This window comes from Zalophus californianus, chromosome 1 (assembly GCF_009762305.2).
Source record: "Zalophus californianus isolate mZalCal1 chromosome 1, mZalCal1.pri.v2, whole genome shotgun sequence".
NCBI lineage: Eukaryota > Metazoa > Chordata > Mammalia > Carnivora > Otariidae > Zalophus > Zalophus californianus.
Window position 1 is genome coordinate 121718389 of NC_045595.1, and position 18201 is coordinate 121736589.

The window sequence follows — 18201 nt, forward strand, 5'->3', positions numbered from 1 at the left end:
AATAGAAAGCTGCTATATCTACCTCTCAATTTGAACTGCATAAATTCTCAATCTTGGAATAAAGTTTGTACACTCGGTATAACATATTCCAGGATGCATTTCTAGGCATTGTTCTGGGAATACCCTTGTGTTTCATGTCTATTTGGTATCTCTCCAGTTGTCTCTTCTTTCTGTTGTTTAAGCCACCCAGTCTGTGGTATTGTGATGGTAGCCCTAACAAACTAATACAAGTACGTTTATCACCCCATCCATTGGCTCATCCATAGGGAAGGCCATATGCTCCTCCTGTCGCCCAAATGCCCTACCTCCCAGCAAATTCTACAATGTATGTTTACATGTCTGAAAGCGCACAAAACTAAGATTTCTCAGGCTAGGGACCATCTAACTTATCCTGTCTACCTAACACCTACCATGTACCTGGCATAATTGCTGAATGAATGAGTGAATGAGTGAATGAATAAACAACCGAACACCCAAATGGCTACCAAATCAAATGAATGAAATCTAAATGCCTATAAAAATTGAAAGAGAAACTACCATAACAGAACCGTTTCTGACTGGACCAAAATCAACCCCACACCTGACATGTGGTGCCACCAACTCGCACTACTGATGAGTAAGCACGCAGATGTAAACATTCAAAGAAAAGGACATAACAACACACACAGTTCTATGATGTCTGGACTACCATGAGCAATTCAATCAACAAGACCTACAAATATTCTTTACTTAAGATCTGCAAAACTTCTACGGCACCCTGCCCAAGGCAGAGGTATGTTCACTCTAATTCAGGCCAATGTGTGTCTTTTCTACTTTAAGGGCTGTAAAAATGTTGCTGAGATTTGAAAATCTGGCCTGATATGGCAACCAGCTTCTAAAAACTTTGATCCTAAAAAATCTGTTTTTAAATAAAGTTATGTGGTAATAAAATGTGAAAGAGTCTGGATTGCATTGATATGGATTTATGGAATCGTTGATAAGCAATAACATTTTGGGCCCAGTGACTTAGAACATAAGTTTAAAGCCAACCAGGGCCTTAGGATGCCACCCCAGGATTATGGGCATTTTATATTGCTCATTCATGGCACAAAAAGCCAGAAGGTGGCCCTCAGGGATTATTGGTAATGAAACAAGGGAATTAAGGTGAACCAACCAATTTAAGTTTCACTCTCTCCCCTTCTGTAATTGAATGGAAGTGAGGTTACAGAGGCTGTTTCAGAGTTTATTTTTAAAATATAATAAAACAGTGTGAGCAGACATCTTATTTTTATTGGTACTTACGTTCTGCATATGATTAAGCACAAACTTGCAAAGAATTAACCACTCCACCAACCCAATGGATCTGTTATCAAACTTGCAGGAGCCAGTAGTGTTTCGAAGGGAAATGGGGGCGGCTGACCTGAAGCCCACTCCCTTGGGTCAGTGCATGCTGGGAGGGGAAATGAGCTACAGAGCAGACAATTTTCAGCTTCAGTGGTTTTACTTTCTTTACCAGGCCTCACGAAAACACACTGACAAAACAAAGGACACAAAATTAATGACCCATGCATTCTGTCAATTGACTCTTAGTAGCAGTGGCCAGTTCACCTTAATTTTTTTGTGCACATTGAACATGTAGCCCAAGGCATTGGTTAAGGTTCACTTAAGAATTCTTCAAAGGCATCACTTGGTTTTCATTAATTTGTTAACTGTAACTTCTCCTTTCTGCTAAGGAACCCACAGACCAAGTGAAGGCCTTTATACAAAAGGCAAATATTTGACCAACCAGGCCTTCATTTGCCTCCAGAGCAATCATTTCTCACTCATGACTCTTAGAGTAAATTCTATCCATTAGATTTTTCTAGAATTTAAACTACATTTAAACCTTCTTGATTGCCTCAGAAATCCAAGTGTCAACTCTCAGCTATTGCAGAGGGGTAAATAACGCTGTAGCTTATTATTTCCGTAATTATTTCCTAACTATTCCTGTGGTCCTTAATCAATGATTTTTTGTGAACTCTATTATGAGTCTGCATGAAATATGATAAACTAAGTAGAAAGCAGTAAGAATTCAAAAGGATGTATCAGTGGAACTTAGTACCCATATCTCTGTCCAGAGTATACCACCTTTAAGTTCATGGTAACACTTTGCATTGAAATTTTCTTTCACTTACTGGCCCACCGTGGATATTTTTATTTTAGAGTACATTTTTCTATTTGCTTAAAAAGTTACAAAGAAGGTTCATCTCTATGAATATATGTTTTCATAAAATTGTTAAAAAGTTTAACCAGTTTTCCAAGAATATGTAAGAAATACTTAGGCACCAATGGCAGGGTCTGAGTTTTCTTTATCAAATTTAAAATCAGAATATAGGATGAGACAACGGTTGCTTTCAAGCCTCACAGGATGTTGGTAGTTTTGATACTTCTCTTCATATATACATATATGTATATATGTATATATATATTTTTATAAATATATATATATATTTCTACCAAGATAGCTCTAAGTGTGAAGGAGTCTACCATGAGGCCATTTGGCACTTTTTGCAAAGGAAATGTATCCCATGAAGCAAATGTACCATTCCATTCTATAAGCTTCTCAGACAGTTATAAAATATGATAGCAATGCTTGGTTGGTACAACTTCACGTTAGTTGCATCTGTCAGCATTTCCATTACAAACCCTTGATTTTCAAGGTTTTATAATTCAGCTGTGAAAAGTTGCTTTAGAAAGAAAGTTGGCAAGGCAGTCTTAGCCAGGGAGTTTATCAAATTGAACAAATCTTTGTTTAGCTATCTCTCAGTTCTGTGAGCCAAGGTCTACTCCCAGTTAGACATGCCAAACTTCCAATGACTTCAATGCCAGAGAGAGGTTTTTTCTCTCTTTAAATTCACTCCACAAGAGCTTCTCTCATTCTTGTTTCAGAAGCCGCCAGGATCCAGCTCATATCCTGTGTAACCCAGTGGGAGAGGAGCCACATCATATGTAACCCTGTCGGACATATGAATTGAGTCTTGGCCAAGTGTCTCCAGCATGAAATGTGGACAGCACTACAGAGAGACTTGGAACTTTTGAATATGTGTATAATTAAAATGTAGGCATATCATACTACTGCTTGCAAAGTGAAGTGGTCCTCACTTATTAAAAGTCCTGTTGACTGTGGGGGCATGTATGTGTTTCAGGGGAGGTCTAATTACTCAGATTATGAATTTACTGCTACATTGTCCTTGAAGAAACAGACTGGGGGAGAGAGAAGACAACCCAAACTGTGTGTATCATTTATTGTATGCCTCTTGTATAGTTTTTGACACACATTTCTTTTACTGAGATCATGACTTTGGAAATTCACATAAACCTGTTCATGATCATGAGTGGGTATAGGGCAGTATTAGTCAAATATAAAATTATACTATTTATAAACATATAAGAAATACAGAAGAGATAGGTCTGGACAAGATGGTAAAATAGTTCATTTTTAAAGGCTATCTATTAAAATATTTTGTAAAATAATTATCCATGCATGTAACAACTTTCATCTAAAGCTATTAACTCAAATATAGTAGCCTAGATACCTTTGACACATAAGAATACACATCATACAGAAATTATTCACAAGATGAATTTTAGTTTGAGAGGGGAGAGAAGCAATGCATGTAGATAACCATAATAAATGATCTAAATGCTAGGCATCAGAAGAGAAAAACAGAAAAGGTCTTTTGGTTGATCCGAAAGTAGAGATTTGGGGGATATGCCCAAGTGCATATTAATAGAAATAAATCTGTACTATAATATAGCAAAATATTTCAATATAGTAACATTCAAATATTTAAATTTTATATAAAACAAGTATAATATTTATCATTGTAATGTATATTTTTATAAATACTTAATTTGTATACTTAAATATAACACCCACTGAATTAGTAATACAGTCATGTCTCAAACTAATTTCTTCCTTATTAAAAGCCCACTCTTAGATGTATCATCACAACAAATCTGTTAACAAAGTTTAGGTCTGTAAATTTATACCATCAAGGTAGCTGGCCTACAGAGGCACTAGAAGATAGAAGACACCACATGGCAAATTCAGGTGTCATTAACAGTTTTAGAAAGCCAGTCCTCATCAAAAGGTTTTTGTAGACAGCAGGCTAGCAGATGGCTAACACCAGGTATGGTTTGGGTTTGTTCAATGTCTTAATCTATTCTCAAACATTGGATTTGGCAAAACTAAAACCATATTTTGCCAAGTACTTTCTCCCTTAATTTTTAAGCCCATGTGCATTTTCAGTGAAATTTAATCCATATGTTTCTTATTTTTTTACACTTATTAAATATTTTTCTTTAAGAGCCATTTGACATTCAAAAGCCTTGTCTTTCTTAAAACTAGAGGTTTTTTTTAGCCTTTTTTTTTTAACTAGGGGTTTTTAGTATTTCTCCCCCCCTCAAAAAAGGAAGTTGCATTCTGCCAAGCATAAATGAATATAAACATGACCAAATGCCAAAAGGTTTGAATTTGGTTGGAAATTGCAACTTCACGAAAGTGCCCACAATTTAAAATATGTGTGTGTGCACATGCATGTGTGTGTGCACCTTTGTGAATCTGTCTACATCTAGACAGTGACTGATAGAATTTGAATTTAAAACAATGAACTTTACTTAAGCTGACCAATGAGAAGGGCAAGAAACATCTCTGCAGCATGTCACAAAAGGAATTCTTAACAAGCCCAAGCACTGTTGCTGCTTTTCTTCTTGAATTATAAGATTTCATTTTCTAAAAATTGTTTAGAACACACACCAGTATAAAATATGTTAATTATCAGGACCTTAAAGTTACATATTTTCACTGTAGGAAGACATGTAATTATATATTATTTAAGAAAATGTTATTGCTTATGGAACACATATATATATTTCGTATTATTTTCTTAATTTACATATTTGTAGAACATTTTTTCCTGGATCAAAGGAAAAGCAGGGATAATTCTTAACACACCTTAATGCAAACATATAAAGTCAACATAAACGCATATAGAAAAAGAACCCTAACAAAGGAGTAATCAAACAACCTACCCTAATCACATTTTATACTTCTTTGTCCCCAACCATATTTAACACAGCTAGGTTCATGTTAGGTACTCATTACGTTCTTATTAGATTAAGTTTAATTGAATAGTTATAAGTCATATTGTGATGATCCAAAGAATATTATATGTGATGATCCAAAGATATTATAATTTCTATAAAATATTTAACAATTTCTTGTCAAAACCATTTGTATAAGTTATTCATCATAATGATCATGTGATGACTTTTTTTATCAATTAAAATTTTCACTTCTGAGTTCCCATGGCCATTAGGGTACAACTTAAGCATACTGTTTTGGGGAGGGGAAGGTGAAAATCTTGGAGTGAACATCTGGAACCAACCGGAAGATATTGTTGGGAAGCAAAATAAAGGCTGAGATCTATAGTGTAGGAGGTCATCTAGCATTACCCAAATAACCTTTCCAGGAATGTGTCATCCATGGACTTGATCTCTAAACCTAGGAACTGACTTTTAGTTTTTACTCTAGCCCCACTGTCTGAGATTCTCAAGCCAAGAGATGTTCTAAGAGTCTCTTCTACCTGATTCAGCAGATACTATTTATTCATTTAACAAATGCTAGTGAGCACCTACTTGGTTCCAAGCATTCTTCAGGACAAAAGTTCTTGCCCACTTGATGCTTACATCCTAATGGCTTCACCACCTTAATAACCTATTCTCTCAGGAACAAAATGTTTTTTGCATATTTCATTTTATTTTTTATATTAAGAAAACACAGTGAACAACACTTTCCCGAGCTTTCATGTTAAATAACTGATGTTGTTTTCAACACGTTCTGTTCTCCACAAACATGATAATATTATTTTCAGATAACACCTCCCATAAAGTATGAAAAAGGAAGGCGATATCTACAGGGTATCACAAGGAAAATGAGAAAAAAAAATGGAAAAGTTCCAGAAGACTTAGAATGTTGTAGGGCAAGAAAAACCACTAGAAGTGGACACAGAAGAACCAACGGTGGTGCAGGAGGGCAGAATGATAGATCTAGATGGAGTCTTGGGAGTTCATCTAGTCCAACAGTGGCAAAACCAGAACCCGTGAGTGTCCTTCCCCCCTAACAAGGCATGGCTGGCCTTCCTGCGAGCCAGACCACAGCTTCTGAAATATTCCAAAGGATCAGAGATCTACCAACAGAAAGGATACCTGAGAGCTGGAACCCATTTGACTTCCCTGATAATCCAGTTCTTTCAGGTTTAGATAACTTACTCATAATCACACAGCTACTATCTCTTCACATTACTTACGATGGTTTTCATAACTGACAGAGAAGCAAACGGCATACACTGGAAGAGAAAAGAAATTGCCAAGGACACAAAACCACAGCATCTCACTTAACACACCAATCTTGTGAACAGAGTAGTATCACACTTTTTTAAAATTAAAATGCAGTGCAGTCCTTCCTGGTCACATACCAGGCAAAAACAAACTTTTCTCTATGCTTGTATTGCCTCTCCCGGATACTAGGGATTAGATTATTAGATTATTGAACTGAACACAATGGTGTAGCTCAGAAGAAGTCTCAGCCTCTTTACTTTTCTGTTTGCTCCTAAGATATATAAGCTATATAAGCTTGGTCTCCTTGGAAGTAAGAAGCTATTTTAGAAGCTCAGAATGATCTGGTCTTAATTCATTATGGCAGCACAGACTTTATTGGTCAAGTTCATTACAATCACCTAGTGTTTGCATCAAAATCTTGTGCTGTTATGACAACCATTTTCAAGTACTGACTTCTGTATTGTGGCTTCAACATGATAAATTCCCACTTTCAGAAGATATCCAGCTGGTGAGGCTACTTCATCTGCCAAGATGATGTTCCACAATTTCCACATCTGCTTCAGTAACTCTGTCACAGTCTCATTACTAAACTTTTCTCCATTTCTTTAGGAACTGGGATAATTTTGTTTTCCTGGAGCAGTCTAAAGTTTATACCCTGGATAGTTTATTTGTGAGTGGTTTCAATTTATAGATGAGATGTGTTTGTATCTTATATTCAGAATAAGCCTCCTCCTGACTTTCTCAATGATTTGACTTTATGACAAAATTTACGTGATCTCAAAAAAAAATGGATACAAAGATACTTAACCCATTTTAAATATTCATTCCCTAGTTTTTCTAGAATTCTGTCAGAAAATTCTTCAAAAATACTTAGCCTCATCTAGTTTCAAATCAAACCAATATAAATAATGGGTAGAATTACTAACCTGCAGGGAATGTCATCCTAAATTTCCTGGCCCTGGCTATGTAACCATAAGCATGACTGGTGTATTTACTGGAGGCAGTATATACTGTATAATGTTCCCTGAAAACTCATGTAACTAATGCAATATGATAACCACTAGGGTGCTACTGTGACGTAAAGGATATATTACAATTTTATCCAATTCAAACAAGAAAAAAAAAATAGTTGACTTTAATGGTCCTCCCTCTAAACAAATACACTGCCTGTTCTACTGAACTTAAAATTCAAGGTTATATATAAGTTATCCTGAAATAAAAATAATCCCGTGGCATATACATTCCAGCACCAAGATGTGATTTTTACTCTTTGATCAATTATTTCTAACAGTCATTTAAAGGATTAAGTGTCCTGAAGGCCATGACTTTTACTGAGAGAATATAAGGGAAAAATAAGCAGATTCAATAGCACAGATTTCAAGTTGGCAGAAGATGGAGCTAGTCTAAGGGATGACATGTTTCCACAGAAGGAGATATTGGATGTCGATATCAAAGTGTTTTAAGCTGTATCCAGCAGATATGCTCAGTCATCAGCAGGAGGTTCAGAAAGGAGAGTTCTGAACCATAGGACAGGAAAGATGGAAAAGAGTGTCTAGACTCCCTGCTCTTTGCTTCTCATACCCTCATCTCAGTGAGTTTACAGATGTGGAAACTGAGGCCAAGAACTGTGATTTGCCAAGGGTTCCAGTCCTAGCAGAGCCAGCATAGAGCCATCTCCTAACTTCTCAGGTGCCAAGATGCTGACTATCCTGAAATAAGTCCTAGGGTAGCAAGAGCTGGAGCTGAGCAAACAGAGACAGCTTTACGGGAGACTCTGAAGTCAACCACAATGATAACGGATGTACAAAGAATGACTCATAAGTGATCCAAAAATGAGAATTCATGTGATTTTTTTAAAAGTCTTATAGTTGGTTAAAACTAATTTAATTAAAATGATACCAGGAAGGAAGGAAGGGAAAGGAAAGAAAGAAAGGAAAGAAAGAAAAGAAAGAAAGAAAGAAAGAAAGAAAGAAAGAAAGAAAGAAAGAAAGAAAGAAAGAAAGAAAGAAAGAAAGAAAGAAAGAAAGAAAGAAAGAAAGAAAGAAAGAAAGAAAGAAAGAAAGAAAGAAAGAAAGAAAGAAAGAAAGAAAGAAAGAAAGAAAGAAAGAAAGAAAGAAAGAAAGAAAGAAAGAAAAAGAAAGAAAGAAAAGAAAGGAGCAAAGCCAGAGAAATATAAATAGCTGGTGTAAATGTACCTGGCCTTCAGCTAAGGCTACAATATACATTATAAACACCAAAGAGTGTCAAGAGCATTTTAAGAAATTGGTCATCCCCCCCCCCAAAAAAAGAAAAGAAATTGGTCATCCCTTTCCACTTTGTGAGTAATACTTGGGAATGGAATAAAAAAATAATAATGGTCTCTAGGGAATGTTTAAGAATGAGGTAATTTGCATGTTTCTTCCAGAAAACATTAAGTATATCCTTCTCCTCTGCCAGGATAATTTTGAATTTCTGGCATCAAAGCTGAAATTCTCTACCAAAGTTGATCAATCTCCTGTTACCACTCTATATTTATGTTGGTGTAATAGTCGATTCTATGTAACATTTGACTGGGGCTAGGAAGCTATTTAATCTTCAGGTTTTTATTCAAGGCCTCATTGAAGAAAATCCCAAAACTCTGTATAGACTAATTTTTGCACAATTTTTTTATTCTAATTCTTCCGTTTTGAGGGACATGGCAACTCAGCCAAGAAGGGTGAAATGATTACTTCCCCAGAGAAAGACCTTGGATAATTACATTTACTCGCTTCTCTCTTCCCTTTTTTCCCTTCTATCACATAATATTTTGGTCTTTTCTCAATCAAGTAAAACCAGTGAGCTGTGGAGAAGCTGCCTGAATTGTGTAGATAGTTGCTTTTACTTCTTTAGAGATACACCCTGTCTATTGTATTTTTCTTTGAAGACCTAATTGGCTTTGTTAAACAATTCATGAATTAGGCAGCATCTCATCTAGCAATTAGAGGAGAGCTCCCTATCTACTGTATTTTGATACACACTTACCTTCCTAGCTTATCTCACAAGAAGGCTCCTACCATGTGTAAGCTGTGGTAACGCATTAAAAGGAAAAAGATTTCAGAAAACTCATGATAAACACGTCATAGAAACATCTTAAAAACCAGGGTGTAGAGCTAGAAGGGACTTTAGAGTTTATTATAATCACACTTTTTTTTCAGTTTTGAAACTGAAGCCCAAGTCACAGGTTATTTTTAATCGCTCATTAAAAACAAAAAGATAAATCCATTGATTTCTCCATTGCGGTTCTCCTAAATTCTGCTGAGTCAATTGCCATATTAAACCATGGATTAACATTACCTGCTCCAACCCCTTCACCAAACCCTTCTTTGGCTCCCTTCTCTGAACTTTGTGCTTTTGAGTTTGTTGTTGCTTTGAGTATTTTTGTTTCTTTCTTTCTTTAAATGTTTGTTGTTTTTGTCGTTGTTTTGATTAGGTTCCACTTGCTCACCTTTCAGATGATACTTACCTCAGGAATTATGTCTAGCCACTCTGAGAACACCCATACCAATTACCTGTAAATGGGGAGTGATCAATATGTCTATGCCAGCAAAGCCACTAAATCACAATTTTGTCACAAACACTTAAAGCACCTCCACTGCCCTAAATACTTCCAAAACTCACTTAAGTTTAATAATATTAACTATTGTCTGTATTCATTTAAAAGTGTCTTCACACTGTATTCCCATGTTTAATCTCATTTAATTCTTAAAATGAACCCAACAAAGTGGTTATTTTAGCACTCCAATTTTATAGATAAGCCTGAGGCCACACACGGAACACTGACAATGCACTGTCTGGGGCTTGGGATCCCGAATCTCAGGCAGTTTCTACTCTCCCAGGGGTAGAGAGAACTCTCCCGGTTGAAGTACTGAGCTACTATGGCCAACCCCATCCTCTATCAAGGTCTGCCCTAATGGATCGTGTCATATTTAACAGGCAACACTATGGGGTCAACGGAGCCAAGACAGAAGCCAAGACAAGAGGGAAAAGTGTCCTACACTTTTCTGATTCTGTTTTCTTAACTCCTGGCTGCTTTCTCTTAGAGAAACAATTCAGGCTGTCCTAATAACTACCACTTTTCAACCCTCCATGGTTCAATTTCTTTTTCCCATATGTTTTAAGGTAGCGGCTCAAATTTTATGTTACCCAATATAACTGCCTTCAAGATCAGTCCTATGAACCTCATTTAACGCTATGTTTAGGATTTGGGGTTCTGTTGTGGTCATTTTTTTTTTCTTTTCATTCCCTCAAAATATCTTCTACTTTTCAAAGAAGGGCCTCCTTGAGTCCAGGGCATATGGACTAACAGTATTCAACAAGGAATCTGTTCACTAAAAACAGAACAATGTATTGGGTTAAATGTACAACCTCTGGAGCCTGACTCTGTGGGTTCAAATCTCAACTTCACAGCTCACTAGTTGTGTGACCTTGGTCAAGTTATTTAATTTCTTTATGCCTCAATATTTCCCCCTGTCAAATGGGTTCTTATGAGAGTTTAATGAGTTCATGCATATAAAGTGCTTAGTGTAGTGACTGACACAAGGCAACTCTTTATATGTTACCAGTTATAACTGATAGCAAGTATAAAATGGGGAAATATTCATTAATCTCTAATTTTAATTTTTTATTAGTTGGTATTTAATACATTTGTGCCCCTTTATATTTAGATAACATTAGAGTCCCTGACACTTGGTCCACTAAATGTTTCATCTAGATTGGTTCCTCAACTCGCCAAACTTACTTATCACATTCTGAAATTTGCTTTTAAAAAGAATATATCTAGTGACGGGGTTCTAAAGAACTCACATTGAAACTCACAAATAAAACTCATCTGTTGTGATACGTTCATTTTCATTAAAAAGACATCAGTCTGCTCTGTGCTTCCATTAGAAATAGAACTTAATCTCTGACAGGCGTTTCTCATTTTCCACTTATTCTCTAGGGAGTATACATTGGCATGCTGGCAATGATTTTTTTTTTTTTTGGCTCTGCACTGTGGAAGCAAATGGTGTCATTGTTCTTGGTTAAATCTGTGAAAAGTAAGCCTACCCCTCTCATTTTTTGGCTTCACGCTAAAGTAGCCTTCATGGCGAAGAACTATATAAGTTTATCAGTCTCTATTCACTGCCCATATTCCAACATGATCAAAGTCTGCTAAAATAGCTATACACTGAGCTTGTTTTTCCCCCTTTTCGGTTTCTGCACTTGTCAAGAACAATAATATATGTTGAAACAAAATCTAGATTTTTCTATTTGTTGGTTAATACAAGGTAGCTGAGAGAAACAAGATAAGATAAAAAGTTATTCTTAAATTTCCTTGCAGGCAGAGGAAGCAGGTTTAATTATCACTTGTTAACGAGTATTGTTACCAAATATTTTAAACTACTTAGTCATACTTAGGACAGATGCTTAACAAATCGTTAGTGAAAAGATGGCACGTACTGTGTGTCAGAATCCAGTGTATAGATAGGCGACTAGTTCTAATGACTCCAAAGATGTGATAAAGGAACAATGATAACATTCCATGATCACAGACTACTTTTTCCCTAAGTAGTTTGTTCATTCCCTTTGGGATCCCAGTCGCGTAATAAATTTTCCTTTCAAGTTGTTCCTTTACAAACAGTGTAAACATGAACACCCTCTGTCTGAAATATTAGCTCCTAAATAAAAGTTAAAGAAATATAACTTTATTGTAAGAGACAAAGATATATTCTTGAAGACAAAAAAAGTGCTTTATTAACATCTAAGATACTTAAATTTAGATCGAAATTATTTTACCTTGGCTCTTATTCAGTAACAGATTTGATATGCATGGAGCGCTGTGTTTATTGACTAATTGTGCGCCATGTCAAATTATTGATGTAAAATATTCCAAGTTCTGTGTAGCTGAGCCACAGTCAGCTTTCTCCTAAACACAGGTTACAAGTTAAGAAACTTAAAAAAGAAGATATATCAGTGGTGCAGTGTCTGTGGTTCTAACCACTTACTGGGCACTGCCCACCTTTCTGGCTTTATCTTCACAAAAAAAGCAGCACAGAAGGACACAATTACTTTCTAAATACTAGCTCCACACTCCATCTTTGACCGTAAAGACAATCTTAATAGAATCTATTACCTCTGGTTTTACAGGGAAAAGGAAACAAGCATACTGGTTGAGTCCTTTGCAAGTTATTTGCTCATCAAATACTTGCGGAATGTCCCTATCTTGTGCCAGGCCCTGATCTAGGTGCTTGGGTAAGTCAATGAACAGATCAGATGAAAAACACGCTGCTCTCTAGGAGCTTCCATTCTAACCACTAATAACAACAGTCTAAATTTTAAAAATAATAAGTCTTTGCCACTCCTGGCCAAAGAATGCTGCCGACCAAAGGCATTTTAGTAATAACAATATACCTTTATTTCATAGCATAGCACATATTTTGCTATTTGTCACAACGGGACAATAGGCCTTTGTGACTGAAGTACCCTTTTGGCCAAACTCCTAGTCAACTGCTTCCTCCAGGAAGCCCTCTCTGACATACCATGCAAAGCAATTTTGTTGCACAAGATGTTCTCAGATATCAAGGAAAACAATTTTCTCATCCCACATTAATTCCTGTATTTAATCTCCTCACTTCCCAGCTATGCTTGCCCTGAGCTAGGGCCATGTGACTGAGCTTGACAAATAGGATATAAACCAAGACGATGGTGACTTCTGTCTGGGCCCTTTACAGTCAGTGATTCCTTTTCATCTCTCTCTTCCTCTCCCAGCATGACTTTAGAAATCTTGTGTTGCAATGGGAGCATGCACAAGAAAACCAGGGGTCTCAAGCCCATTTCTGGAACTGCTCCCCTCCCACCCCCCAATCAGCACAAAACAAAGATTGAACAAAACTATACTAATGTTGTGGTAAGCCATGAGATTAAGGAATTTATCTGTTGAGAGAACTGACATTAATTATTGTGACTAATACGGTGACAGAAAAAAAAGGATTTATTTTGTTTTTGCCCCAAAGAGGAACACCTTTTATATGGGAGACAAGGAGTGACATTATGGATGCCTCAGGTTGCTACCACCTCTCCATGGGCCAGGGGCGGAATTGAGGACAATCACTCCTTTGCTCCAGTTCAGTTGCCTCTTTCCCTAATACTTTGTCCTGTCTTTTCTCCTGACCCAAAACAAGAAAGCCCATAAATTTCCCTTAAACAATAAACTGGATTTACATTAGCTGTTTTTTTACTTTTTCTTGAGATAAAAGGCATGTAAGTCCTGCCACTGAAAATTGACAAAGCAGTAGCTCCTATGTATAAATCTCTCTTTAGAAAATATACAGAGCACTTTCTTTTCAGACATGTGCACACGCATATGCACAGTCTGTTTTTAAATTTTCTTTGACTCATGAATAAGATGGTTGAAAGAACGGAGATATGTTAATTCTAGATCCCAATTAATTTCACCACTGAAATATTAAATAAAATTCTGAGTTTGCAGTCTTAAATAGAAGTTACACTACCAAAGATTAATAAAGATTTATAATAGCTAAAAACAACAACCCATTTGCTTGCATAAAATGTCTTCCCCCTGTTTTAGCATGAAGGAATTGGAGAAATGGGGGGATATGGGTCCAAATCCTACACTCCCAATGAAAGCTTATTATTAAATAAAATTATTTTTGCTTCTTTTTAATATGTTAAATTTTGCAACATGTTAGTAGAAGGATAAAAAATGAAAACTGATTTTTATTCCATGTGTAAAAAACCAACTATTCCCCCAGGACAATAAAGTAAATGTTGAGATAGGAAATTTAACTATGGTATTAATTAATAGATTAAATAGGAGCATGATCACTTCCACACAGGATAGATTCAGACGTCAGGTATTCTAGGTGAAGGATTAATAGCTATGGAATTAAAATCTGAAATCTAAGTAGGCTATGCAAAGTGCTCTAATATACTTAATTTCCAAATCTCTGGGGAAAACATGAATATAACATTCAATAAGGGAAAATAAACATGTGTCCTTTTCTCTTCCATAAATTGGTGCTGTTGTATTTTTTTGCCAGGGCTACTGGGAAGCTCAGGGACAGAGTCTATAGTTTCTTATAGTTCTCTTCAGAATTAAATATACTGCTCTCTCCCATCTCCTTCTCCTCCTTTTACCTCATGCTGGCTGTCTTTGTTGTTGTTGTTTTTTCCTCTTCATACCTGTATTTTTGTTGCAAGCTGCCTCAAGTGTTTTATGGAAATAATAAAGCTAAAATTAAAAAACAATAGCTAAAAAAATAGCTAAGTATCAGGTACAAATATGATTACATTTCTGAGACTATCTAGTGATATGGAACCACAGAATGTTAGAAGGGAAAGGGTCTTAGAAGCTATCTAATCCAAGACCCTTAAGAAAGCAGACTCAGAGAATCATCATCTCCTCCCCTTTTACTGTGAGATGTATCTTTGCTTCAGATACAAAATCCAAATCATCACCTACAAGATAGGCTTGCTTTATGTGTTTTACACAAGTTTTTGAAGCTGTCTATGTAAACAGTAAGTATTTAAACCTAATGTGCTCTACAGACCCGCTCTCATCCTGCCAACCCACAGCAGTCCTTTCCACAGACTGCTGCTCAGGCAGCTGCCAAGGGAAGGCGATTATTCCCACGGACTCCCGCCAGGAGCCTGGCTGGGGACTGTGCTCAGGGCTAACTGTTGCTCTGAGTAGTCACATTAGTCAAGAGCTAGAATTGTCAGAATCCCTACCAATCAGGATCCACTTAAGCAGCAGCAAAACAAAAAGAGGTCAGAAAAAAACTTGGTTGCCCATATTCTTGATATACAAAAACAACACCAATTTGGGGGGAAGATTTTATTAACCTTATCTTGGGCTATGATATATGGTAAATAATGGCATCCTTGAGGTGTTCATTCTAAATCACTGCACCACCGGTGGGATAATTGCTAGGGCTCCTCCTGGCCACACAGGTCATGTTGTGGCTAATATATAGGATCCTCTTCACAGGGCTCTGCACTGATAAGATATGGCAGGCAGGCATGATGGAATCCAGACAGACAGCCGTACATGCCATGTGTGCAGACAGAGATGGGCTCCAAAGAAACTCTGTTATTTGAAAATCAGTATATTCACAAGATTCCTGCCCAACAGCAAAAATGGGCAACAATTATCTGGTAAAGTACACTTAAGAAGCTCTAATATATTATGAGTACTAATATTAATGTTGCCAACTTCTAAAGATCCAATTTTCAAAATGGCGAGTGAAGGTTTAGGACTTGACAGAGCAGTAATCACTCGAAGATTCAGGGTGACAAGCCTTGTCATTAGAACCTGCTCAAAAAGAGATCTGGAGTGAAGGGATGTGTGACATCAGAGAGCTGGGAACCCAAAGGCCCTTGGCCAGTCCTGAGTGCAATGAAACACCAGTAGGAGAATAAAATGGTAAGTGAATGCATATCAGGTCAAATGCTTTAGAAGAGGTCTAATGGGAGAGGATGGGTTCTATCCTCATCATTGACTACATTTTCCCCTGCATACCAGGGTAAAATATCAGATTCTAATTCTCCACAAGTTCTTCCCCTTCCCTAGGACCTATGGTACTACAGTAGTCAGGGGCTAAGGAGTCAGTAGCACTGAGCTGTAAAGTCATTCTTCACTTAGGGGACACGGTGACATTAATGGCTTTTAAGGTGTGGGAGTCTTCCCACATTATTGCTTCTTGAAATCTCCTTGATGTCTCCAGAGGTCTCTAATCTGTATCCTGTTCAGAACAAACAGTATACATAGAGTGTGTTAGTTATGAGGTAACATGGCTGCCAGTGTGACACTGAGGAGGGCTTTCACTTTGGCAAATTTCTTATTCTAAATAATTATCTTACACTTAAATCAACATGAATAAAAGAAATTAACTCAACAAAGGAAACTAACTTTAGTTACAGACAAACTCATAGCCAGACAGCATCATAAATCTCATAACCTATGAGATATGGGCAAATAAATCCTCTTCCGTGTTGCCCACAGATGTATCTGCCAGTAAAATTATGTGTGAGTATGCTTCCTTCCCCTCAGCAGGACCTGGGAGATTCTGTCATTGTTAGTCATGTTCCTAAATTACCTACTACGGTTGGTAATTTCAGGCTTTTGAAAATTGTGTACCCATTAAACATGCAGGGTGAAGTAAACAAACTATTTGCTATTTACTTCCAAATAATTTAAATAGTTTCCATTAGCTAGCTGTGAAGCATGCCTAGGTGAAGTCAGCATGGTATTCACTGCCAGGCTCACTTTCAAGCCAACAGAAACAATGGAACAGTGTTTCACTGAACATGGGAAGCCAAAGCGCAGATCAGAGATGACAGTTCCTAAGTTCTCCTCCCATTGTTTCACTCACATAAAGCAACCTGAATTTCTGGTCCCATGCTATGTTTGGTCTTCTCATACAAGCAATTTGAGGAAATGCTAGCAGAGAAAAACATGTCGTAAAATCTTATACTTCCAAACCCTAAAGTAATTACTTAATAAGAAATGCAGGGTGCAAGGATAAGGAGTTGCCTACCAATATCAATTGTTTTTTATCTTACTAAGAATAAGTCCAATTTCATTCAGTGCATTATAGGGAGATAAAGAGAAGGTGGGGGAGAGAGAGAATGAGAGAAAGAGAAAGGCAGGAAGAGAGAACGAAGGAAGAGAAAAAAAGGCCTATATTTCCCAGCTTGCCTCGCAGCTGGTTCTGGTCAATTAGATATACGCGATTATCACTGGCGGGGGGTTTCCCGAAAAGCCCTTCAGAGGGAGCTGACTTACTGGCATACACCACTCTTTCTTGTTCTTAACCTTTACCTTGCTTAGAATAGGCACAGGATGGCTGGCACTTTGCAACCATCTTGAGAACATGAGGATGGAGATCACACCTAACAACAGTACATACAGCACGAAGCTAGAAGGATACAGGGTTCCTGAAGACATCATAGAGCTGCAATAGTTGGTTTCCAGCCTTCATATTTCTTTTAAATTTTAAGCCTCTGGTTTTGGAAGTCTCTGTTACTCATTCAGATAAAACAAGGAAGTTGAAAAAGTATTGGCTTGAGGCTTGTTTTATAGTCCTTGCCTTTCCACGAACCCTGTGGCCTTTGAAAAGCTCTCTTCCTATCTCTTGACGTCAATTATCTCCTCCATAAACTAAGTGAGTTGGGCTGGATGATCTTAAGGAAATGTCTTTCATTTCACTAGTTGTACTTTTCAACTGCTCATCTCTACTTTTCCAATATCATTTCAAATACATATATATATATATATATATATATATATATATAAAACACTTGATATTGTGTTGGTGAATTTTAAAACAAAAGAAAAATAAGGACAAGTAGTTATAAACCTTAGAATGCATAAACCAGCAGATGACCATTTAAACAAGTTTTAATTAAAGTAAGCTAATGTTTTAATAAATGCCACCACTTACAGAAAATGTTTTGGCCTAACTCTCAGAGGATCTAAATAGGACTGATAAATAGAGGCAGGGAAAAGCTGCCCTTGCCTGCTTCTGGTTCCACATAGGAAAGGGATCTCTGGGGCTTGGAGGCTGGGCAATAGGGAACAGATTAACCCCGGCCCAGGTCGTGTTTGTCTGACTCATACAATGGACCATTAGCCTATGCCGGGTAACCCTGGTCCATGGTTGAGCTCAAGGGGGTTGGAGCTCTGCCGCACTTGGCTGGAAAGGAGCCTCCCTTTTCCCTTTTCTATTCTTCCTATTCCTTTTGAGTGACAGAAGGTGACAGAAGAACAGATCTACAACATATCCCATCTTTACAGAGCCCAGCAGTTCAACAGGGGTCCAC

The 18201-nt window shown here is 37.1% G+C and overlaps 1 protein-coding gene across 11 annotated transcripts in view; it reads right to left on the reverse strand.

Moving 5' to 3' along the window:
• The window catches only part of MECOM (MDS1 and EVI1 complex locus), a 531718-nt gene that overhangs the window by 153874 nt on the left and 359643 nt on the right, over positions 1-18201 (reverse strand). The window lies entirely within an intron of this gene.